Consider the following 21,136-nt stretch of genomic DNA (forward strand, 5'->3'; position numbering starts at 1 on the left):
ATCAAACCTCTTTGGATGGAGCACACCAATGTTGGGGAGCCTTCATGCAAAGGGTATACGAGCACAGAGACAAGGCCAGAAAAATGCTTTATTGGAAAGCCGGGAGGGACAAAGCTACTAGAAAAATCCCTGAAATACTTTATATTGCAAGATCCCTGAGGCACAACTCTGTGAGATTGTAATGGTATTTGAGAAGTATTATCGCAGTATTATCGTATTTTCTCCTATCACCTAAACTTATTCTTAGAGGCCGCTCGAAAGGGCCAATATCCCCCAGAGCTGGATGTAGTGTCTATAGTGGTCCTTCTCAAGGCTGGTGACCCCCACATCACTGCAACTCATGTAGAACTATGTTCATCATCAATGAGGACATTAGGCCTGGTCAGTAAATTGCGTTCCGCTCACGGAATTTGCGTAATTTGGGTAATTTCGCGTTCAGCGGAGAACGCGGAATTGCCAAAAAAGCCACAATCCACAACTTAGCTGAATTTTTTCCTTCTTCATGCTTTCAAAATGCGTGTTCACAAGATATTTTTCCCCGAGCACGCAAACAGCATGCGCAAACAGGAAAAAAGCTTTGCGAACGGGTGGAACAAGCAATTCCGCATGTTCACTGAACTTTTGCATGCTTGCAGAGATTATTTTCCCGGTTTGCGGGACTTTGCGTAGCATAGCTACGCAAATTCCGCTCACCTAATTTTCATAAAGGTTATTGCCAACCATGTTGCAAGAGTCTACCCGATTTGCTACACCCGGACCAATTTGGTTTCACATCTAATGGTAGGACCCATCACTGAATTAGGCGACTGCACATGGCGCTATCTCGGGTTCACGAACTGACCGAACCTTGTGCTCTCCCTCTCTTATATTTTGAGACAGCTTTTGATTCTGTAGAATGGGACTTCCTGGGGGCGGTTCTGGAGAAAATGGGTTTTGGCCCCCACATGCGTGGAAACATCGATTTACTTTAATACAGACTGCAGGCTCAAGGGTTAGCTAACAGGGTATTATCTTACCCCTTCTCCGTCCAGCGACGTAGAGCAGACAGGGTGGCCTCTAACCCCGCTTCTTTTTGCCGTTGCAATAAAACCCCTAGGTAGGCCCGTGGACTGCAATACCCAAAGGCAGGGATGGAAATGAGAAAGCCCTTCGGAGGAAAGAGTTGTGTATGCAGACGATAGACTTCTCTACTTAGAAGACCCTGGGTTACGAGACCATGTCGTCTCAACCATTTTGAGGGCACCATACTAATTTCTCCTGAAAGACTCTTATCATGTCCATGGTGGTCTCTCTTGGTGTGAGCTCTGCAGTCCCCTTGACCAGGAAAGGCTACAGTTACACCACTGTGTTTGATGGAGATAACACCAGATGTAGGAGAGCGCCATCTGCACCATCTGGGATTCATTCAAAGGCAAACACAAGGAGAAGATGGACAGAGCACTGAAACTTTTCTGACACTCACCCCCAGTCACAGATCTAGGTTGAATCCATCATTGTTCTTTAGCTCACTCCACCACCCCAGTTCAGACATGGCCATATGCAAATCAGCCTCGACCCTGTGCCTCATGAGAACAGTCCAGCCCAAACTGCCAAGCCATGCCTTCCCTGGACTAGAAACAAGCATGCTGGGACTGGTTTCTGGCATTTCAGCCGTCTTCAGCCAGGCTTGCTTGAATCCAGTGGTAAAGTGAGCAAGGGACTCACGTCTGAGCATACCCTGACAACTTAGGGTGAACAAAGTGAAACCAAAGGGGATGATGGATGAAGAGCTGAAACTTTTCAGATACTCACCCCCTTATGGGTGGCAAAGTGAGCTAAAAACGATGATGGATTCAACCCAGATCTGTGACCGGGGTGTTTCTGAAATGTTTCTGCGCTCCGTCTATCATCCCCTTTGGTTTTGCTTGTTTTGCCATAAGTTGGCAGGGTATGCCCAGACGTGCGTCCCTTGCTCACTTTGCCACTGGATTCAAGCTAGCCTGGCTGAAGACGGCTGGAATGCCAAAAACCGGTCCTAGGAAGCTTGTTTCCAGTCCAGGGAAGACATGGCTTGGCAGTTCGGGCTGGACTGTTCCCATGAGGCACAGGGTCAGACTGATTTGCATATGGCCATGTCTGAACTGGGGTGGCAGAGTGAGCTAAAGAATGATGATGGATGAAACCCAGATCAGTTGACGGGGGGTGAGTGCTTGAATGCTCAACAATCCGTCCATCATCCCCTTTGGTTTTGCTTTGTTCGCCCTAAGTTGGCAGGGTACGCCCAGACGTGGGTCCCTTGCTCAATTTGCCACTGGATTCAAGGTAACCAGGATGAGTTAATGTACTACTTGGTAACGAACATCCACAAGTGTAAAGTTACTCACCAGTACAGACCTACATACCCCCAGCCCCTGAACTCAGGGGGTGGAGCATGTAAGGTGTAGGTAAAAGTTTAAACGTTTATTAAATTTAAAAATGTACATTTTATTGAAGTAAATTATTCTAAATTGTATTATTTTTAATTTAGAACAAAATAAGAAAATGTACAGCATTAGTAACTTCTTTGAATTACATATTCAATTATTTTTAACATATTAAATTAAGTTAAACTCATTTTCTTTACACATATATAAATAGAATCCCACCTAAATTTGGACATGTATATTCATGGATAATGTAGTAAACATTATTTACACCATGTATAACTTTATTTTACATTAATATAGTTAGAGTATTTTTTGTTTAAAGTATTTTTAATGTTTAAACAAAAAATATTAGTAAGTTTAATATTTATACATTTTTTTTATCAGTAAATTACATGTACATGCATTTGAAAGTAAAAATAAGTCTTTTTTAATGTACTATTAGTTGCTGCGGGGTTTTCTTTTAAGTCCCTGCCTCCTTTGTTTTCAAGTTAGGGTGCGGCAGTGCCAGTGGGGGCCGTGTGTGGTACTGGACTTCCACCAGCCCCGAGTTGGGGTACATTTACGACTCTTTGGGGTGTGTTTGGCTGTAGTGTGTACAGAAGTGCGGGTTGTGAAGTGGACGGGTTCTCTCTTTTGTTGGAGTGCCTGTGCCTCTGCAAACTACACCTTCACCCTCACAAAACCTCTTCTTCCTGCTCCCAGGTGCCCCCTCACACTTACACCTGACAGGTACCTACCTGTGAGTGCGCCTTCTCAGTCAAGAGACAGGAGGGGGGGGGGGCGGCGCCCACATAGGTCAGTGAGAGCCTTTGAGAGAAGCTAAAACAAACTTCAAAATGCACTTGGTGAATAGACTCCACCGTTTTGAAGAACAGTAGGCATTTACTACACCCTCAAGAAAGCAGGCCACGTCTAATAAGAAATACTACATTACCCAGAAAGTTCCCAGCACTTTTTGACGACAGGATACAACGCCGAGGACAATTATAGCACCTAAGTGGAACGGCGAGGCGCTAGAACCATCGCGCACGGGGCCGCGTGGCAAATGCAACCTTGTGAGCAACGGTTCGGAAGGGCTGCTGTTATCTTCAGGAAAGCGCAGGACGAGGACTGTTTGCAACACTCTGAGGACATGTGACGGTCGCATGACCGTCCATGGATGAGACGGCAGTCATGAGGGCAGACATCAAGAAAGGTCACCATGCATGAGGGGGAAACACAAATTTAAATATAGCACTTTCTTTCGCTGACTCGTTGTCCATGATGGCAAACAATATTGAATTATATATGAAATCTTCTCAAACACGTACACGGCATAACAGACTGAAGCTTAGGCCTTCCAGAGTCCATCAGCAGACAGGACCCAAAGAACGCTTGAACAAGCATTGATAAAGGCATTCCTTTTTGAGTTTGCATCTAGATTTGTTTTACTTGCAATAGCAACATTTTATGTGGGGTTCAGTGTCTAACCAGCGTGTTCCTTTCCCGCTTTGGTGACTTCTTAGAGGTTGAGCGGCCTAGTGCCTAGTAATAAAATAGCGCCTCTGCCCACAGTGCTTGAAATTGTAGACTGAGTTGAAGAATATTTGGAATCACAAATGCAACTCCCTTGACTATTGGTGTCCTTGTTGTAACAGCGACAAATCCAATCTCTGCTCTGAGGATTTTTACTGTCCTTTGTTAAAGGTGAAAGACTTTTCCCAGAGAAAGAGGTGGAGAGATGGTTGAGGTTGAGAGATAGTTGCGGTGGAGAGATGGTTGAGGTGGTGAGATGGTTGAGGGGGAGAGATGGTTGAGGTTAAGAGATGGTTGCGGTGGAGAGATGGTTGAGGTGGTGAGATGGTTGAGGGGGAGAGATGGTTGAGGTTAAGAGATGGTTGCGGTGGAGAGATGGTTGAGGTGGTGAGATGGTTGAGGTGGAGAGATGGTTGCGGTGGAGAGATGGTTGGGGTAGAGGGATGTTTGCGGTGGAGAGATGGTTGAGGTGGAGAGATGGTTGAGGTGGAGAGATGGTTGGGGTGGAAGGATGGTTTAGGTGGAGAGATGGTTGAGGTGGAGAGATGGTTGAGGTGGTGAGATGGTTGAGGTGGAGAGATGGTTGGGGTGGAGGGATGGTTGCGGTGGAGAGATGGTTGAGGTGGAGAGATGGTTGGGGTGGAGGGATGGTTGCGGTGGAGAGATGGTTGAGGTGGAGAGATGGTTGAGGTGGAGAGATGGTTGGGGTGGAGAGATGGTTGAGTTGGAGAGATGGTTGAGGTGGAGAGATGGTTGATGTGGTGAGATGATTGCGGTGGAGAGATGGTTGAGGTGGAGAGATGGTTGCGGTGGAGAGATGTTGCGGTGGAGAGATGGTTGAGGTGGAGAGATGGTTGAGGTGGTGAGATGGTTGAGGTGGAGAGATGGTTGAGGTGGAGAGATGGTTGAGGTGGAGAGATGGTTGCAGTGGAGAGATGGTTGAGGTGGAGAGAGTGAGCTGGAATGGAAAAGAAGGTCTAGAGAGAGAGATATGTGTTTGGGTGAAACAAAAACAGACAGAGGCAAAGAAGCTGATGATAAGGAAAAAGATGGTTGAGATGGAGAGATGGTTGAGGTGGGAGATGGTTGAGGTGGTGAGATGGTTGAGGTGGTGAGATGGTTGAGGTGGAGATATGGTTAAGGTGGAGAGATGATTGAGGTGGAGAGATGGTTGCGGTGGAGAGATGGTTGAGGTGGAGGGATGGTTGAGGTGGAGAGATGGTTGAGGTGGAGAGATGGTTGAGGTGGTGAGATGGTTGAGGTGATGAGATCGTGGAGGTGGAAAGATGGCTGAGGTGGAGAGATGGTTGGGGTTGCGAGATGTTTGAGGTGGAGAGATGGTTGAGGTGGAGATATGGTTAAGGTGGAGAGATGATTGAGGTGGAGAGATGGTTGGGGTGGAGAGATGATTGAGGTGGAGAGATGGTTGAGGTGGTTGCGGTGGAGAGATGGTTGCGGTGGAGAGATGGTTGAGGTGGAGAGATGGTTGAGGTGGAGAGATGGTTGGGGTGGAAGGATGGTTTAGGTGGAGAGATGGTTGAGGTGGAGAGATGGTTGCAGTGGAGAGATGGTTGCGGTGGAGAGATGGTTGAGGAGGAGAGGGTTAGCTGGAATGGAAAAGAAGGTCTAGAGAGAGAGATATGTGTTTGGGTGAAACAAAAACAGACAGAGGCAAAGAAGCTGATGAAAAGGAAAAAGGGTTAGGGCAGAGGAACAAAGGTAGCCAAAAAGGTAAGATATTTAGAGAGTTGAAGGAAATGGATCAGGTTTAGAACAAGAGAAAGGGGAGGAGGAGAGGTGTGGGAGTGAAACTAAAAGAGGACTTCCCAGGCCCCAAGAGCAGTGTGCATCTTTGATCAGGCAACCTCACTCCACTGTTCTGACCCCTTTAAGTCACCTGTCTATAACACTAACTCTATAAATCTAGGATATCTGAAGAGATACAATAAACTTGACAAGCCCTAAGTCTTATGGTAAGTCAACTCGAGAAAGTAATGTTGGGTATCAACAAAATCTTAATGAACCTTGAAACTTCCAATGACTCTGTTCATTGCCAACTCCTCTCCCCTCCTGCAACAACAGACAACCTCTTCAGCCATTTAAAACAACTCTTCTTAACAACCATGCTCACAGACTGAAATTATCAAGCCCCAGTATATCTCACCTCCGAGATTCAGCTGATAACTGGTATTGACAGAAACTTCATACCACCAACGAAAACAATCAACCAGCACACCACATGGATATCTCCAGGGCACCCCCTCTCAGAAGCACAACAACCCTAGAAATATAAACGGCTTGCCCACAAACTGTAGATCCGCCTCCAAAAATGCAACTGAACTGGCTGAAGCCATGCTCAACCTTGACATCGATACTGCATTCATCATAGAAACTTTACTTAATGAATCTGTTGGCAGCTTTTTGAAGTGCATTTTAGCAAAGAGAAGGAGTTTGCTGTTTTAATTTTAATGTATTTGATCACTTCCTGTATGGAATGCATTAGTATTGCTGCTTAAATGTTTACCTGATTTGCTAACTCCCTTGTAGACCTGATTTCATTATTTGTGCATTTTTTGATAATAATTCTGCTATTTATGGCTGCGGTTGTCTCTCTTTGTTGCACTACTAGATCATCTTTGCTGCTAGTTACGAACCTAAGCATTTTGCACAGTCACTTTAGTTCAGATCTGATAAATTTGCTGCTACTTACAAACCCAAGTGTTTTTTCGCTGCATCTTTAGTTTCGAGAAAAAGTACTGTATTTGTGAGCTGTTGTATTCTTTTTACATGGAAAATGAATTTGTATTTGCTGTGACAAGATTGATTTTATATGATATTTATATCTATGTGTATCTTTTATATCCTGTCTCTGGAAGGATAAATAAAGAAAGAATTGAATCGAATTGACTCAATGAATCATCCTACTCGATACTGGACCTACTAGTCCCTCTTGGGTTCTAATTCATCAAGAAAGACAGAAAGGATCAACAAGGCAGTGACCGAGCCATAATCCACAAGAATACCATTACGATAATGGAAACGGTAACCTCCACCTAAAACACACTTGAAGATCATAACACGACTATAATGATGAAGAACAATAAAACAACACATTGTCATCTCCTCTACGACCCTCCAGGCACCACACTCTCCTTCCATGAACACCTATCAGACCTGGAAACTCACTGCTCACTCTTCAATACCAATAACATAATCCTAGGTCACGTCAACCTCCATTGGAATGAAAACTCACTGATGCAATCCTTAAACGAAAACCTTACTCCGTAACAACCATACCCAACACTGCAACGAACAAACCTATAACAGAGGCTCAACCCTTGGTGCCATTGAAGCCCAGGAGAAGGTGATGACCATTACTAACTTCCTCCCAGTCGACTGGTCGGACCACCGCATCATTCTGTTCCACTTAAACCTGGAAGAACCATCCATACTAAAAAAGCTCTCCAGTGGACTAGAAACATAAGACAAAGTCCCTTAGCTGCTCTGGAAGAAAGAATGATTTATCTATGTCCCCCAATGACAGATAACCTCTCAACGAACGCACTCACAACCCACTTTCACTCTACGATGTCAGCCGTCCTAGGCCAAGGAGCCCCTCTGAAACTAAAAAGGGTTTGAGACACCCCCTTGAGGTCCTGGTTTAACAGAGACCCTAATACAGAAAGAAGGCAAATTACAGCTGCAGAAAGACTCTGGAAAGCAAACCCATCCTTAACTCACCTTCACCAACTCAGAGCAGAATGCAGAAAAATCAGATCCTGAAAGAAAAAGCAGTCTTTTGCTACGGTGCTCTAAACAATGCAATAAATCGCCTGAAACACCTTTTTAGCATCATAAAAAAACAGACTTCCAAACCACCAAAAAGCCCCAGAGTTATACAAAGAAGACTGTGACTAATTTGCTAAATTCTTTGATGAGGAAATCAGGATGATCAAGTCCTCTCTAGAATGCCAAAATCAAACAGCTCCTGAATTCACTCCTACAGATGAAGGACACACCACCTTGCTTTTCTCCGACTCCCAAGCAGGGATCTCCCCTCCTGAGACCGATGAGTGCAACCAAATCCTAGGATCCACTTCTACCCCCAAATGTTGGCAAGTATTCAACTCACTCAAGGAAATAGACATCTCTAAATTAATTGTGAATTCAAAGCCCACCACCCACTTCGCAGACTCCCTCCCAGCCTCCCTGGTAAAAAAACTTAACCACATCATTACCCCCTCTGGACGATGATAAGAAACACCTCCCTAAGCGCTGAGGGTTTGCCAGACTGCCTAAAACTAGTCCAAGTCACTTCACCGCTGATACTCCAGGACTGGTACACCAGGGCTGGTGCACCAGGGCTGATACACCAGGGCTGATACACCAGGGCTGATACTCCAGCATTGATACGCCAGTGCTGATATTCAAGGGCTGATGCACCAGGGCTGGTTTACCAGGGTTGATAGAACGGGCTGATACACCAGGGCTGATACACCAGGGCTAGTACACCAGGGCTGATGCACCAGGGCTGATGCATCAGGGCTGATACACCAGGGCTGATACACCAGGGCTGGTACACCAGGAGTGATACACCAGGGCTGATACACCAGGGCTGATACACCAGGGCTGGTACACCAGGGCTGGTACACCAGGGCTGGTACACCAGGGCTGATACACCAGGGCTGATACACCAGGGCTGATACTCCAGCATTGATACACCAGGGCTGATACACCAGGGCTGATACACCAGGGCTGGTACACCAGGGCTGATACACCAGGGCTGGTACACCAGGGCTGGTACACCAGGGCTGGTACACCAGGGCTGGTACACCAGGGCTGATACACCAGGGCTGATACACCAGGGCTGATACTCCAGCATTGATACACCAGGGCTGATACACCAGGGCTGATACACCAGGGCTGGTACACCAGGGCTGATACACCAGGGCTGGTACACCAGGGCTGGTACACCAGGGCTGATACACCAGGGCTGATACACCAGGGCTGGTACACCAGGGCTGGTACACCAGGGCTGGTACACCAGGGCTGATACACCAGGGCTGATACACCAGGGCTGGTACACCGGGGCTGGTACACCAGGGCTGGTACACCAGGGCTGATACACCAGGGCTGATACACCAGGGCTGGTACACCGGGGCTGATACTCCAGCATTGATACACCAGGGCTGATACACCAGGGCTGATACACCAGGGCTGGTACACCAGGGCTTATACACCAGGGCTGGTACACCAGGGCTGGTACACCAGGGCTGATACACCAGGGCTGATACACCAGAGCTGGTACACCAGGGCTGGTACACCAGGGCTGATACACCAGGGCTGGTACACCAGGGCTGATACTCCAGCATTGATACACCAGGGCTGATACACCAGGGCTGATACACCAGGGCTGGTACACCAGGGCTGATACACCAGGGCTGGTACACCAGGGCTGGTACACCAGGGCTGATACACCAGGGCTGATACACCAGGGCTGGTACACCAGGGCTGGTACACCAGGGCTGGTACACCAGGGCTGATACACCAGGGCTGATACACCAGGGCTGGTACACCGGGGCTGGTACACCAGGGCTGGTACACCAGGGCTGATACACCAGGGCTGATACACCAGGGCTGGTACACCGGGGCTGATACTCCAGCATTGATACACCAGGGCTGATACACCAGGGCTGATACACCAGGGCTGGTACACCAGGGCTTATACACCAGGGCTGGTACACCAGGGCTGGTACACCAGGGCTGATACACCAGGGCTGATACACCAGAGCTGGTACACCAGGGCTGGTACACCAGGGCTGATACACCAGGGCTGGTACACCGGGGCTGATACACCAGGGCTGATACTCCAACATTGATACACCAGTGCTGATATTCAAGGGCTGATACACCAGGGCTGGTACACCAGGGCTGATATACCAGGGCTGATGCACCAGGGCTGATGCACCAGGGCTTGTACAGCAGTGCTGATAAATCAGGGGGCTGAAATGCCAGGGCTGATACACCAGGGCTGATACTCCAGCATTGATACACCAGTGCTGATATTCAAGGGCTGATGCACCAGGGCGGGAACACCAGGGTTGATATACCAGCCTGATACACCAGGGCAGATACACCAGGGCTGATACACCAGGGCTGATAAACCAGGGGTGATTTAACGGGGCTGATATACCAGGGCTGATCCAACAAGGCTGATACACCAGGGCTGATGCACCAGGGTTGATGCACCAGGGATAATGCAACAGGGTTGATATACCAGGACTGATACACCTGGGTTGAAACATCAGAGCGGATACACCTAGGCTGATACACCAGGGCTGATACACCAGGTCTGATACACCAGGGTTGATACATCAGGGTTGAAACACCAGGGCGGATACACCTGGGCTGGTACACTAGGGCTGAAACACCAGGGCAGAAACATCAGGGCTGATGCACCAGGGTTGATACACTAGGGTTGAAACACCAGGGAAGATACACCAGGGCTGATACACAAGGGCTAATGCACCAGGGCTGGTGCACCAGGGCTTATACTCCAGGGCTGATATACCAAGCCTGATACACCAGGGCTGATATGCCAGGGCTGATATACCAAGTCAGATACACCAGGGCTGATATATCAGGACTGAAACACCAGGGTTGATACAACAGAGCGTATATAACAGGGCTGTTATCGTAGGGCTGGTACTCCAGGGCTGATACACCAGGGCTGATATGTCAGGGCTGATACTCCAGGGCTGCTATAAAAAGTCTGATACACCAGGGCTGATACTCCAGGGCTGATACACCAGGGCTGATACACCAGGGTTGAAACACCAGGGCTGGTGAACCAAAGCTGATACTCCAGGGCTGATATATAAGGACGGCTGATATATAAGGACTGATGTAATGTAATATAACTTATAAAGCGCAGTCTCCTGCCATGAGGCGTCTTGGTGCTAAAACACCAGGGCTGATACACCAGAGTCTGTATTACATATTGGCATTGTTTGCACCCGGCGCACCTTTGAAAAGGTGCACTGGGGCAAACATTGCCAATGAGCCCCATTATAGTGAATGTGCTGCCCCCCGGGCAGCCGCGACTTGCGCTGCCCTGGGAGTAGCCTATTTATGTGAAAACTCAGAGCAGATCCTCCGAGTTTTCACAGTGCAGACAGCACCCGCCTGCACTTTCAAAGGGGATTAGAGGTCCGCTTGCATGCAGGTACGGTCAGTGACTGCACCCGCCTGCAAGGGGATGTCTGGGGGTTCCAAGGGACCCCCTTTACCACCTGCAGAGGGCTGCTCTCAGGGGCGCTCTGACAGTGGAAGGGTAGAAAGGTATCACTCACAGAGAAGTCAGCCAATGGCTGCAGTGGGTGGACCCCCTGCCTTATGCTGTATGTGATAGTGGGTGGAAGAAATATATGAATGACACAAGAACAGACCAGTGGATGAAGAGGGCTGACTGAAAGCCCCTATAAGGAAGGATATGACATATATAATTTTAGGAAAATAAAATGGTTTTGGCTAATGCCGAATCCAAAAAAGGCCATTTTGGGGTCTTTCCTGCCTCCTGGAGATGGCTCCTTGTTACTGCTACCTCAGTTGTCTTATATAGGCACCATCCAATGAGGAGCGTCAGTGCAAAATGAAAATTAAATTGCAATTTATACAGATATACATTTGACAGAAATAAAATTCTACCTATGCATAATTACCTTCATGATGTTATTGTATGAGACATTTTATCACAATTTGAAGGAAGCATGCACTACTGGTACATGCAATGTACTGTTTCTGAGTGTGCGAGAAGCTTGCTCTGCTGCTGCACGCACCCGTTGCATAAGGGAATTATGCACTACCTCTACCTGTGCAATAATGGTTCTCTGTGTAAGGGACGCTTGCACTGCACCTGCACGTGTTGAACCCATTATTAGTGTGAGGGAAACATACAGTACTACTGGCTGTACTATATTGTTTATGGTGTACCTATAATTAGAGTGAGGGAAACATGTACCGCTACTGGCTGTGCTGTAATGTTTCTCTGTGTGAGGAAAACTTGCACTGCTTTGCATAGTTTGCCCATTATTAGTGTGAGGGAAGCATGCACTACTGGTGCCTGAACTATGGTGTGTCTATGTGTGAGGGAAGCTTGCACTACTCCTGCATGTGTCCATAGAGTGAGGGAAGCATGCACTACTACTGCCTGTACTGTAATGTTTCTATGTGTGAGGGACGCTTGCAATACTTTGCATAGTGTGCCCATTATTAGTGTGAGGGAAGCATGCACTACTGGTACCTGAACTATGGTGTGTCTATGTGTGAGGGAAGCTTGCACTACTCCTGCATGTGTCCATAGAGTGAGGGAAGCATGCACTACTACTGCCTGTACTGTAATGTTTCTACATGTGAGGGAAGCTTGCGCTACTTTGCATAGTCCCCTTCATTATTAGTGTGAAGGAAGCATGCACTACTGGTGCCTGAACTATGGTGTGTCTATGTGTGAGGGAAGCATGCACTACTGGTACCTGAACTATGGTGTGGCTATGTGTGAGGGAAGCTTGCACTACTCCTGCATGTGTCCATAGAGTGAGGGAAGCATGCACTACTACTGCCTGTACTGTAATGATTCTACATGTGAGGAAAGCGTGCACTACTTTGCATAGTCCCCTCATTATTAGTGTGAAGGAAGCATGCACTACTGGTGCCTGAACTATGGTGTGTCTATGTGTGAGGGAAGCTTGCACTACTCCTGCATGTGTCCATAGAGTGAGGGAAGCATGCACTACTACTGCCTGTACTGTAATGTTTCTACATGTGAGGGAAGCTTGCGCTACTTTGCGTAGTCCCCTTCATTATTAGTGTGAAGGAAGCATGCACTACTGCTGCCTGTACTGTAACGTGTCTATGTGTGAGGGAAGCTTGCACTACTCCTGCATGTGTCCATAGAGTGAGGGAAGCATGCAATACTCCTGCCTGTACTGTAAAGTTTCTATATGTGAGGGAAGCTTGCACTACTTTGCATAGTGTGCCCATTATTAGTGTGAGGGAAGCATGCACTACTGGTGCCTGAACTATGGTGTGTCTATGTGTGAGGGAAGCTTGCACTACTCCTGCATGTGTCCATAGAGTGAAGGAAGCATGCACTACTACTGCCTGTACTGTAATGTTTCTATGTGTGAGTGAAGCGTGCACTACTCCTGCATGTGTCCATAGAGTGAGCAAAGCATGCACTACTACTGCCTGTACTGTAATGTTTCTATGTGTGAGTGAAGCGTGCACTACTCCTGCATGTGTCCATAGAGTGAGCAAAGCATGCACTACTACTGCCTGTACTGTAATGTTTCTATGTGTGAGGGAAGCTTGCACTACTCCTACATGTGTCCATAGAGTGAGGGAAGCATGCTCTACTACTGAATGTACTGTAATGTTTCTATTTGTGAGGGAAGCTTGCACTACTTTGCATAGTGTGCCCATTATTAGTGTGAGGGAAGCATGCACTACTGATGCCTGTACTGTGGTGTCTCTATGTGTGATGGAAAATTGCACTACTCCTGCATGTGTCCATAGGGTGAGGGAAGCATGCACTACTCATCCCTGTACTGTAAAGTTTCTATGTGTGAGGGAAGCTTGCACTACTCCTGTGTCCATAGAGTGAGGGAAGCATGTATTACTTCTGCCTGTACTGTATTGTTTCTATGTGTGAGGAAAGCTTGCACTACTCATGCGTGTGTCCATAGAGTGAGGGAAGCATGCACTGTTGCTGCCTGTACTGTGAGGTTTCTCTGTGTGACGGAAGCTTGCACTACTCCTGTGTGTGTCCATGAAGTCAGGGAAGTATGCACTACTACTGCCTGTACTATAATGTTTCTATGTGTGAGGGAAGCTTGCACTACTCCTGTGTGTGTCCATAGAGTGAGGGAAGCATGCACTGTTGCTGCCTGTACTTTAATGTTTCTATGTGGGAGGGAAGATTGCAATTCTCCAGCACAGGATGTACCTATTATCAGTGTGAGGGAACAATGCACTACTACCGACTGTAGAGTAATGTTTATTTGTGTAAGGGACACTTGCACTACTCTTGCATGTGCTGAACACATTTATAATGTGAGGGAAGCATACACTACTACTGCCTCTGCTGTAATGTTTCTGTGTCAGAGGGAAGCTTGCACTGCTTCTGCACTTGTTGTCCTCTTATGAGTGTGAGGGAAGCTTGCACTGCTGCTGCCCATAATATAATGTTTCTCTGTGTGAGAAAAGCTTGTACTACTCCTGCACGTGCTGAGCCCATTCTTAGTGTGAGGGAAGCATGCACTACTGCTGCCTGTACTGTAATCTTTCTGAATTTGAGAAAAGCGTGCACTACTGTTGCATGTGTTGGAGTGAGGGAAGCTTGCAGTTCTCAAGCACGTGCAGTGTATTATTTTAGCACTTTACTACACTGCTCTGCAAGATGTATTTTACAGACAGTAGGAGACATGCAGATATTAAACATAACTTTACTACACTGCTCTGCACATCTATATATTACAGTGCGTAGCAAATTTTAAACATAACTTTACTACACTGCTCTGCACGGCTGTATCTTACAGTGAGTAGGAGACACAGAGATATTAAACATAACTTTACTACACTGCTCTGCACGGCTGTATCTTACAGTGCGTAGCAAATTTTAAACATAACTTTACTACACTGCTCTGCACGGCTGTATCTTACAGTGAGTAGGAGACACAGAGATATTAAACATAACTTTACTACACTGCTCTGCACAGCTGTATCTTACAGTGAGTAGGAGACACAGAGATATTAAACATAACTTTACTACACTGCTCTGCACGGCTGTATCTTACAGTGAATAGGAGACACAGAGATATTAAACATAACTTTACTACACTGCTCTGCACAGCTGTATCTTACAGTGAGTAGGAGACACAGAGATATTAAACATAACTTTACTACACTGCTTTGCACTGCTGTATGTTACAGTAAGCAGTAGACATACAGATATTACACATAATTTCACTACACTGCTCTGTACAGCTGTATCTTACACTGAGTGGAAGGCAGCAGCTATTAAACATAACTTTGCTACACTGCTCTGCACAGCATTATCTTACAGTGAGGAGAAGATAAATATATCTTCACGACACTGCTCTGCACGGCTGTGTCTTTCAGTGAGTAGGAGACATGCAGATATTAAACAAAACTTTACTACACTGCTCTGCACAGCTGCATCCAGCAGTGAGGAGAAGGTATGCAGATATTAAACATAACTTTATTACACTGCTCTGCACGGCTGTATCTTACAGTGATTATGAAACATACAGATAGTAAACATAGCTTTACTACACTGTTCTGCACAGCTGTATCTTACAGTGATTACGAAACATACAGATAGTAAACATAGCTTTACTACACTGTTCTGCACAGCTGTATCTTACAGTGAGCAGCAGGTAAACAGCACCTCACTACACTGATCTACACAGCTATATCTTACAGTGAGTAGAAGGCATGCAGATATTAAATATAACTTTATTACACTGCTCTGCATGGCTGTGTCTATCAGTGAGTAGGAGACATGCAAATGTAAAACTTAATTTACTACACTGTTCTGTACAGCTGTGTCTTTCAGTGAGTAGTAGACATGCAGATAATAAACATAACTTTACTACACTGCTCTGCACAGCTGTATCTTACAGTGAATAGAAGACATACAGATATTAAACATAACTTTACTACACTGCTCTGCATGGCAGTATCTTACAGTGAGTAGGGGACAAGCAGATATTAAACATAACTTTACTACACCGATCTGCACAGCTGTATCTTTCAGTGAGTAGCAGAGATTAAATATAACTTTACTACACTGATCTGCACAGCTGTATCTTTCATTGAGTAGGAGAGATGCAGAACACTTCTCTGAACTAAACTCAGCTTAATCCCAAAGCTCTGTATCAACACATTGACACATTTTCTTCCAAGAAGATACATGTGGCTTTTTTCCATTAAATGAAACCTTGTATCACTTTATAACAATAACTTGCTTTTTGTAGAACTTCATGACACACGTCTGCTGTGTGCCAGGGGTGTAAACAATCACATTACACATTGGATATGTGTCACGTACACTAGGAGGCGGACAGGACAGTGTTAATGAAATCACGCCTGTGTCACCTGCAAGAAACAAAACTTTGAGTATTTGTGAATACCATTGTCAGTGATCAGTGGAACATGTGTTGTTTTCTTGAAGCCAGACTGATTTGCATATAGCCATTTCTGAACTGGGGTGGCAGAGTGGGCTAAAGAACGGTGATGGATTAAACCCAGATCTTTTGACTGGGTGTGAGTGTTTATTTGATTCAGATGCTCCGTCCATCACCACCCCCTTTTGTACCGCTTTTGGCCGCCATAAGTGTGGCAGGGTATGCTCAGACGTGAGTCCCTTGCTCACTTTGCCACTGGATTCAAGCAAGCCGGGCTGAAGACGGCTGAAATGCCAGAAACCGGTCCTCGGAAGCTTGTTTCCGGTCCAGGGAAGGCATGGCTTGGCAGTTCGGGCTGGACAGTTCCAATGAGGCACAGGGTCAGACTGATTTGCATATGGACATGTCTGAACTGGGGTGGCAGAGTGGGCTAAAGAACGGTGATGGATTAAACCCAGATCCTTTGACTGGGTGTGAGTGTTTGATTGGTTCAGATGCTCCGTCCATCACCACCCCCTTTTGTACATCTTTACACCACAGCATTGTAATGCCTTTTGCATCAATATAATTTACAAATGTGCCGGGGGGAAAAAGTCTACTCTGTACAGCTGATATTTCCGCCACACCATTTGCCACTCCTTTCCTGACAATGCCCCCTTTTTTAAATGCCCCAGTCAATCAACCTTTCTGAATATTTTGGCCACCCTTTGCCACATAATTCCAGAGCCCCTGGTGATGGGAGCCTGAAGGCGGTATTATGGCTTCTTAACACTTTCACTCCCCTTTCCCCCACCATGCCCCTACCCTCTGTTGCCCAAAGGATGCCCACCTCCCCAACTCTGCCCTTCAGTGAAAGTCAGTCTCCTGAGGATGCTGTACTGTGGAGAGACCTCTGACCCTCAGGAGGATGGAAGAGCGAGAGCTCTAAAAGGAGCCTGTAGACACCTACCTGCTGCAGAAGGGACGCGGGACCTGGTCGCCTACTCTGTGTCTCTTATGAGGCTTCGCTGTCACCACAAAAGGTAGTCTGGCTGGTCTTTCAGTACCTCTCTGTGTGATTGCCTCTCTGTGTACTTCACTGTTTGAATGACTTTCTGTGTGAGTGTCTCTCTGTGTGAGTGCATCTGTGTGTGAGTATTTCTCTGTGTGAGTGTCTCTCTGTGTGAGTGCCGCTCTGTGTGAGTGCTTCTGTGTGAGTGCCTCTGTGTGAGTGCCTCTCTGTGTGGCTGTTTCCTGGAGTGCAGTGCTGCCCTCAGAAGGAGGGCTGAGGGTGTGTGAAGAGAAAGAGGAAGGAAATGAGAGACCGTTTCCAGCAGTTCAATTGCAGACTTTGCCTCAAGCCTTGGGTCCTGTTGACCTTCAATGACTCTAGAGCTAGATAGTGCTCAAATCCTGCTCTGCGGGGTCGAAGCGCTCAGCAGAGGTGCATGATCCACACAGGTTTGCACTTGTGGAGAATCACTGCTGAATGCCTGAGGTGGGGGTGGGGGTGTATGTGTGTGCACGCTACTATGAGTATAATATTATATGTAGTTTGTACTGATTCACACGCCACAAATGCCACGTAGCACAGTACAAAAACTGTGCCTAATCACTTAGCGTAGCAGCTAAATCAACAACATCCTCAGATGCTTTGATAAAGCAATTTTACATGCTAAAAAGCATATAACCACTTCATAAAAGTGAACTTTTTCAATGAAAACATTAGGCAATGAGAGAGGTGAATATTTTGGGGTCCCCCTTAACCTAGGGTAAGGACCAAGCAATGCCTTGAACACATGGAGAATAAACAGAAAGCACATCCTGTTGAACTTCAGTGGTGGTCCCATCCTCTTAGGACCACCCCAAGCACAGTTATTGGCAAAAAAATATAATCCCAACCAAAGGCACTGCAAAGCATTATGGGACAAGATTAGCAGTGGCCAGTGAATAATATAGTATCCAATATCAAAATAATTATACAAAGAACTGTAGTTCACCTAGTCGTTACTAGATATCCCTCACGAGTCAAATGCAAAGCATTGACATTATTCTTACATCACGCTGCAGTTCCACTAGTCATTACTAGATGTCCCTCACAAGTCAAATGCAAAAACCTTGAAACCGTTTCATTAAGCATTTGCATTTGACTCCTGTTGCTGCCGCCTTGATGCCCTTTGGGCTAAGTTGCGCATTATAAGATTGCCTTCATTCTGCCGTTGCACTTCTGAACAAGGGAGTGGCCGCTGGAATTGTCGCATTGCACCACATCGAAAAAAGCGCCTTGCATCTCCGAGAAGCGTGCCTCCGTCGCAGCTGAAGCTGTTGCACTTCTGAACAAGGGTGTCCCTGCTGCAGTCCACGCATCGAACTGAGAACTTCTCGCATCCCCGGATAAGCATGCCGTATCTGGAATCTCATCACGTCTTTATTTCTTTGCAGCTGAACGTTTCAGCATTTCCATCGCTGCGACATTACCTGGCGTGGAAGTGCAACGCATCGTAAGGTACATTGACGCAAAGTCAATTCTTAAGAAACTGAACTGAACTAAGCTAAATCTACCATCTTAAAGCCCCAGTAGGAATGCTCTGAACCTGGTGTGGTGTCCATCTATAGTGTTGTCACTGGGTACTGTATGTGGTCACAAATGCTTTACACACTGCCTCTGAGAAAAGCCTGTCTGATTGTGCCAAGCAGCAAGGGGGTGAGCAGGGGTTATTTTAGGAGTTTACCCCCTTACCCTGACTAGAGGCGAGGGTCCCTATTTGTCACAAGTACCTACCTGTGCCAACTAGAGACCCCCAAATCTAACACATATTTATCAGCAAATCTGCATCATTTTACAGATATTTTGCAAAATTATGTGAAATCAAACTGCACACATTTCACACACCCCCACTGTCAATGCAGAGACACTGTTACAAATCTCTGACCCTGAGGCAAATCGCATGCCATCTAAAAGCCTTGTACATATGGTGTATTCCGGTGCCGGGTTCACGACACATCACATTTAGGTTCCGTACATTGTAAGTGTGGCACCTAAATGGCTTGTACATATAGAGTATTCCGGTGCCGGGCTCACTACACATCGCATTTAGGTTCTTAGGCTTTGCAAGTGTGGCACCTAAATGTCTGACGTGTGCAATGTCAACACTGGGACTCCTGATGCCCAGAGGAGGAACCTTCTTGTCCCCTTTAAATACAACCTCATCAGGCAAAGATGATTCCAATGACACTGTTCAAAGGGTTTCAAAACCTCAAGAAGATTATTTTCCTTGTCACCATCAAAAATGTATTGTGAACAATAGCATCAATCCAATTAGAATGCAAAGCTTACTTGAGAATGTTCCACCCCCAAGTCACTGGCTCAGATCAAGGGCAGCAAGGAGACCTTCTCCACCAACCTCTTGTCCTTCCACACTTTCTTCACACGAAGAGGAGTTGAAAAGGAAAAAAGACTACAAGTACATCACAATGAATTGATATTCCAGTAATTTTGTACACAACTGCAAAGTTCTTGCTAAATGTTTGTTCCTCCAATAAATTATTTAGCACATGATGATGTGAGTGAAGAACAAACTCCCTGTGCAAAATATAGATAGTATCCAAGCACAAGCTAATACATCTCTTTCAATCATCGAAATCATGTGTTTCACTTTGTCAGTATCTGGAATGCAAACCCACAGGAAGCTCATTGTTGCCATAGTTTTGGGACACCTAGGGCCCTAAATCCTTGTGTCAGGTCACGAGACATGTGTGGGGCAAGAGACTGGGAGTTTGAAGGAGATGGAGAACAGGACAGTCCAAAATACATATTATCACTCAAAAACTAAATTCTCCAGTCTCACATGCACAGCCTCAGCCCCTAAAGCACTGTCATTATCAGGAAAATGTCTGGGTCAATAGTGGCAAACCCGGTGTTTTATCCCAACCTCTGCAGAAACCCCTTGTCTAGCAAAAACAGTTTTGTGACTCTCCGATTTTCGCTTTAGTTCACACTCAGTATATTTGACCCTTAATGTAGTTGTGTTTTCTCTGATTCAGTTCCCCTGGGTCCTCTGGTTCCTCTTCCTTTTTTTGGAGAATCCTGCTATGTTCCTCTTTGTGTTTTTGTCTCCACGTACAAATACTGGTATGTGTATGTATGTATAGATTTATATATATTTCTAGGTCTCCTGCCTCCTGGTGCAGTGGGGGTTTCCATCCTGGGCGAGGTCTGTGATATGCTACAGGCTAGTCCCCGCCACTTGCACCAGGTAAGTCCTGCACCTTGTTAGGCGTATGTCTAATGTATATGCCCCATTGTTGTCACCTTAGTTCATTTGTTCTCTCATCTTTAGGTGAGACCTAGATATCCTTAAATTTGACCCTCAGATTCTGTGGCTCCAAAGTACATTCTCTGTTTTATTTTTTTAATACCAGCCAGGAGGAGTGTGTTTCTATATCTCCCTCCTTACCCTCTTTTTCTTCTTCTCCTGGGTTTTCTTTAGCACCCTTGCTCCAGTGCATCCGGTTAAGTCTCCAAGGAGAAATGGAGGGTTTGGCCTCAACATTCACACTCTCAAAAAACTGTGCATTGAAACTTTAGCCCAATTTTCAGGCAAGAAACTAACTAAGGCAGCTGCCCGTGCTGCATTACTGTCTCTTTGGCAAGGCATGGAGAACCTGGTGTTGATTCAACAGGCGACTTCTGTGGATTCCTCAAGGGTGGGCCTATCCGATCACGGTAAAGGAGGATAAGAAGCTTCAAGAATATTAGTTGGAATATCCACAGAAGGGGATCATTCCTCATTCCACTTCACCTCAACTACCTTCATCTGAAAGCCATTGGGTGAGTTCAGACTGTGCATAAATCACAGAGCACTTTGTGCCGTCACAATTAGGAATAGGTAATCACTACCATGGACCTCTATGCTGTTAGACCAGATCACTTCCGCCAAGAACTGTTCTAAGACTGACCTACTTGGAGCCTTCAATTTAGTAAGAATCGGACCCAGTGAGCAACGGAAAACTGGATTCAACACAAAACAC

The 21,136-nt window shown here is 46.2% G+C and overlaps 1 protein-coding gene across 1 annotated transcript in view; it reads right to left on the reverse strand.

The window, feature by feature from the left end:
• Positions 1 to 17,339, reverse strand: part of LOC147736669 (chemerin-like receptor 2) — a 59,057-nt gene extending 41,718 nt beyond the window's left edge. The window contains exon 1 of the mRNA XM_086953806.1: positions 17,076 to 17,339. The gene's annotated coding sequence lies outside the window, so the exon portion shown is untranslated. The remainder of the gene's footprint in view (positions 1 to 17,075) is intronic.
• Between the last annotated feature and the right edge of the window lie 3,797 nt (positions 17,340 to 21,136).

Source organism: Lissotriton vulgaris, chromosome 1_2 (assembly GCF_964263255.1).
Source record: "Lissotriton vulgaris chromosome 1_2, aLisVul1.2, whole genome shotgun sequence".
NCBI lineage: Eukaryota > Metazoa > Chordata > Amphibia > Caudata > Salamandridae > Lissotriton > Lissotriton vulgaris.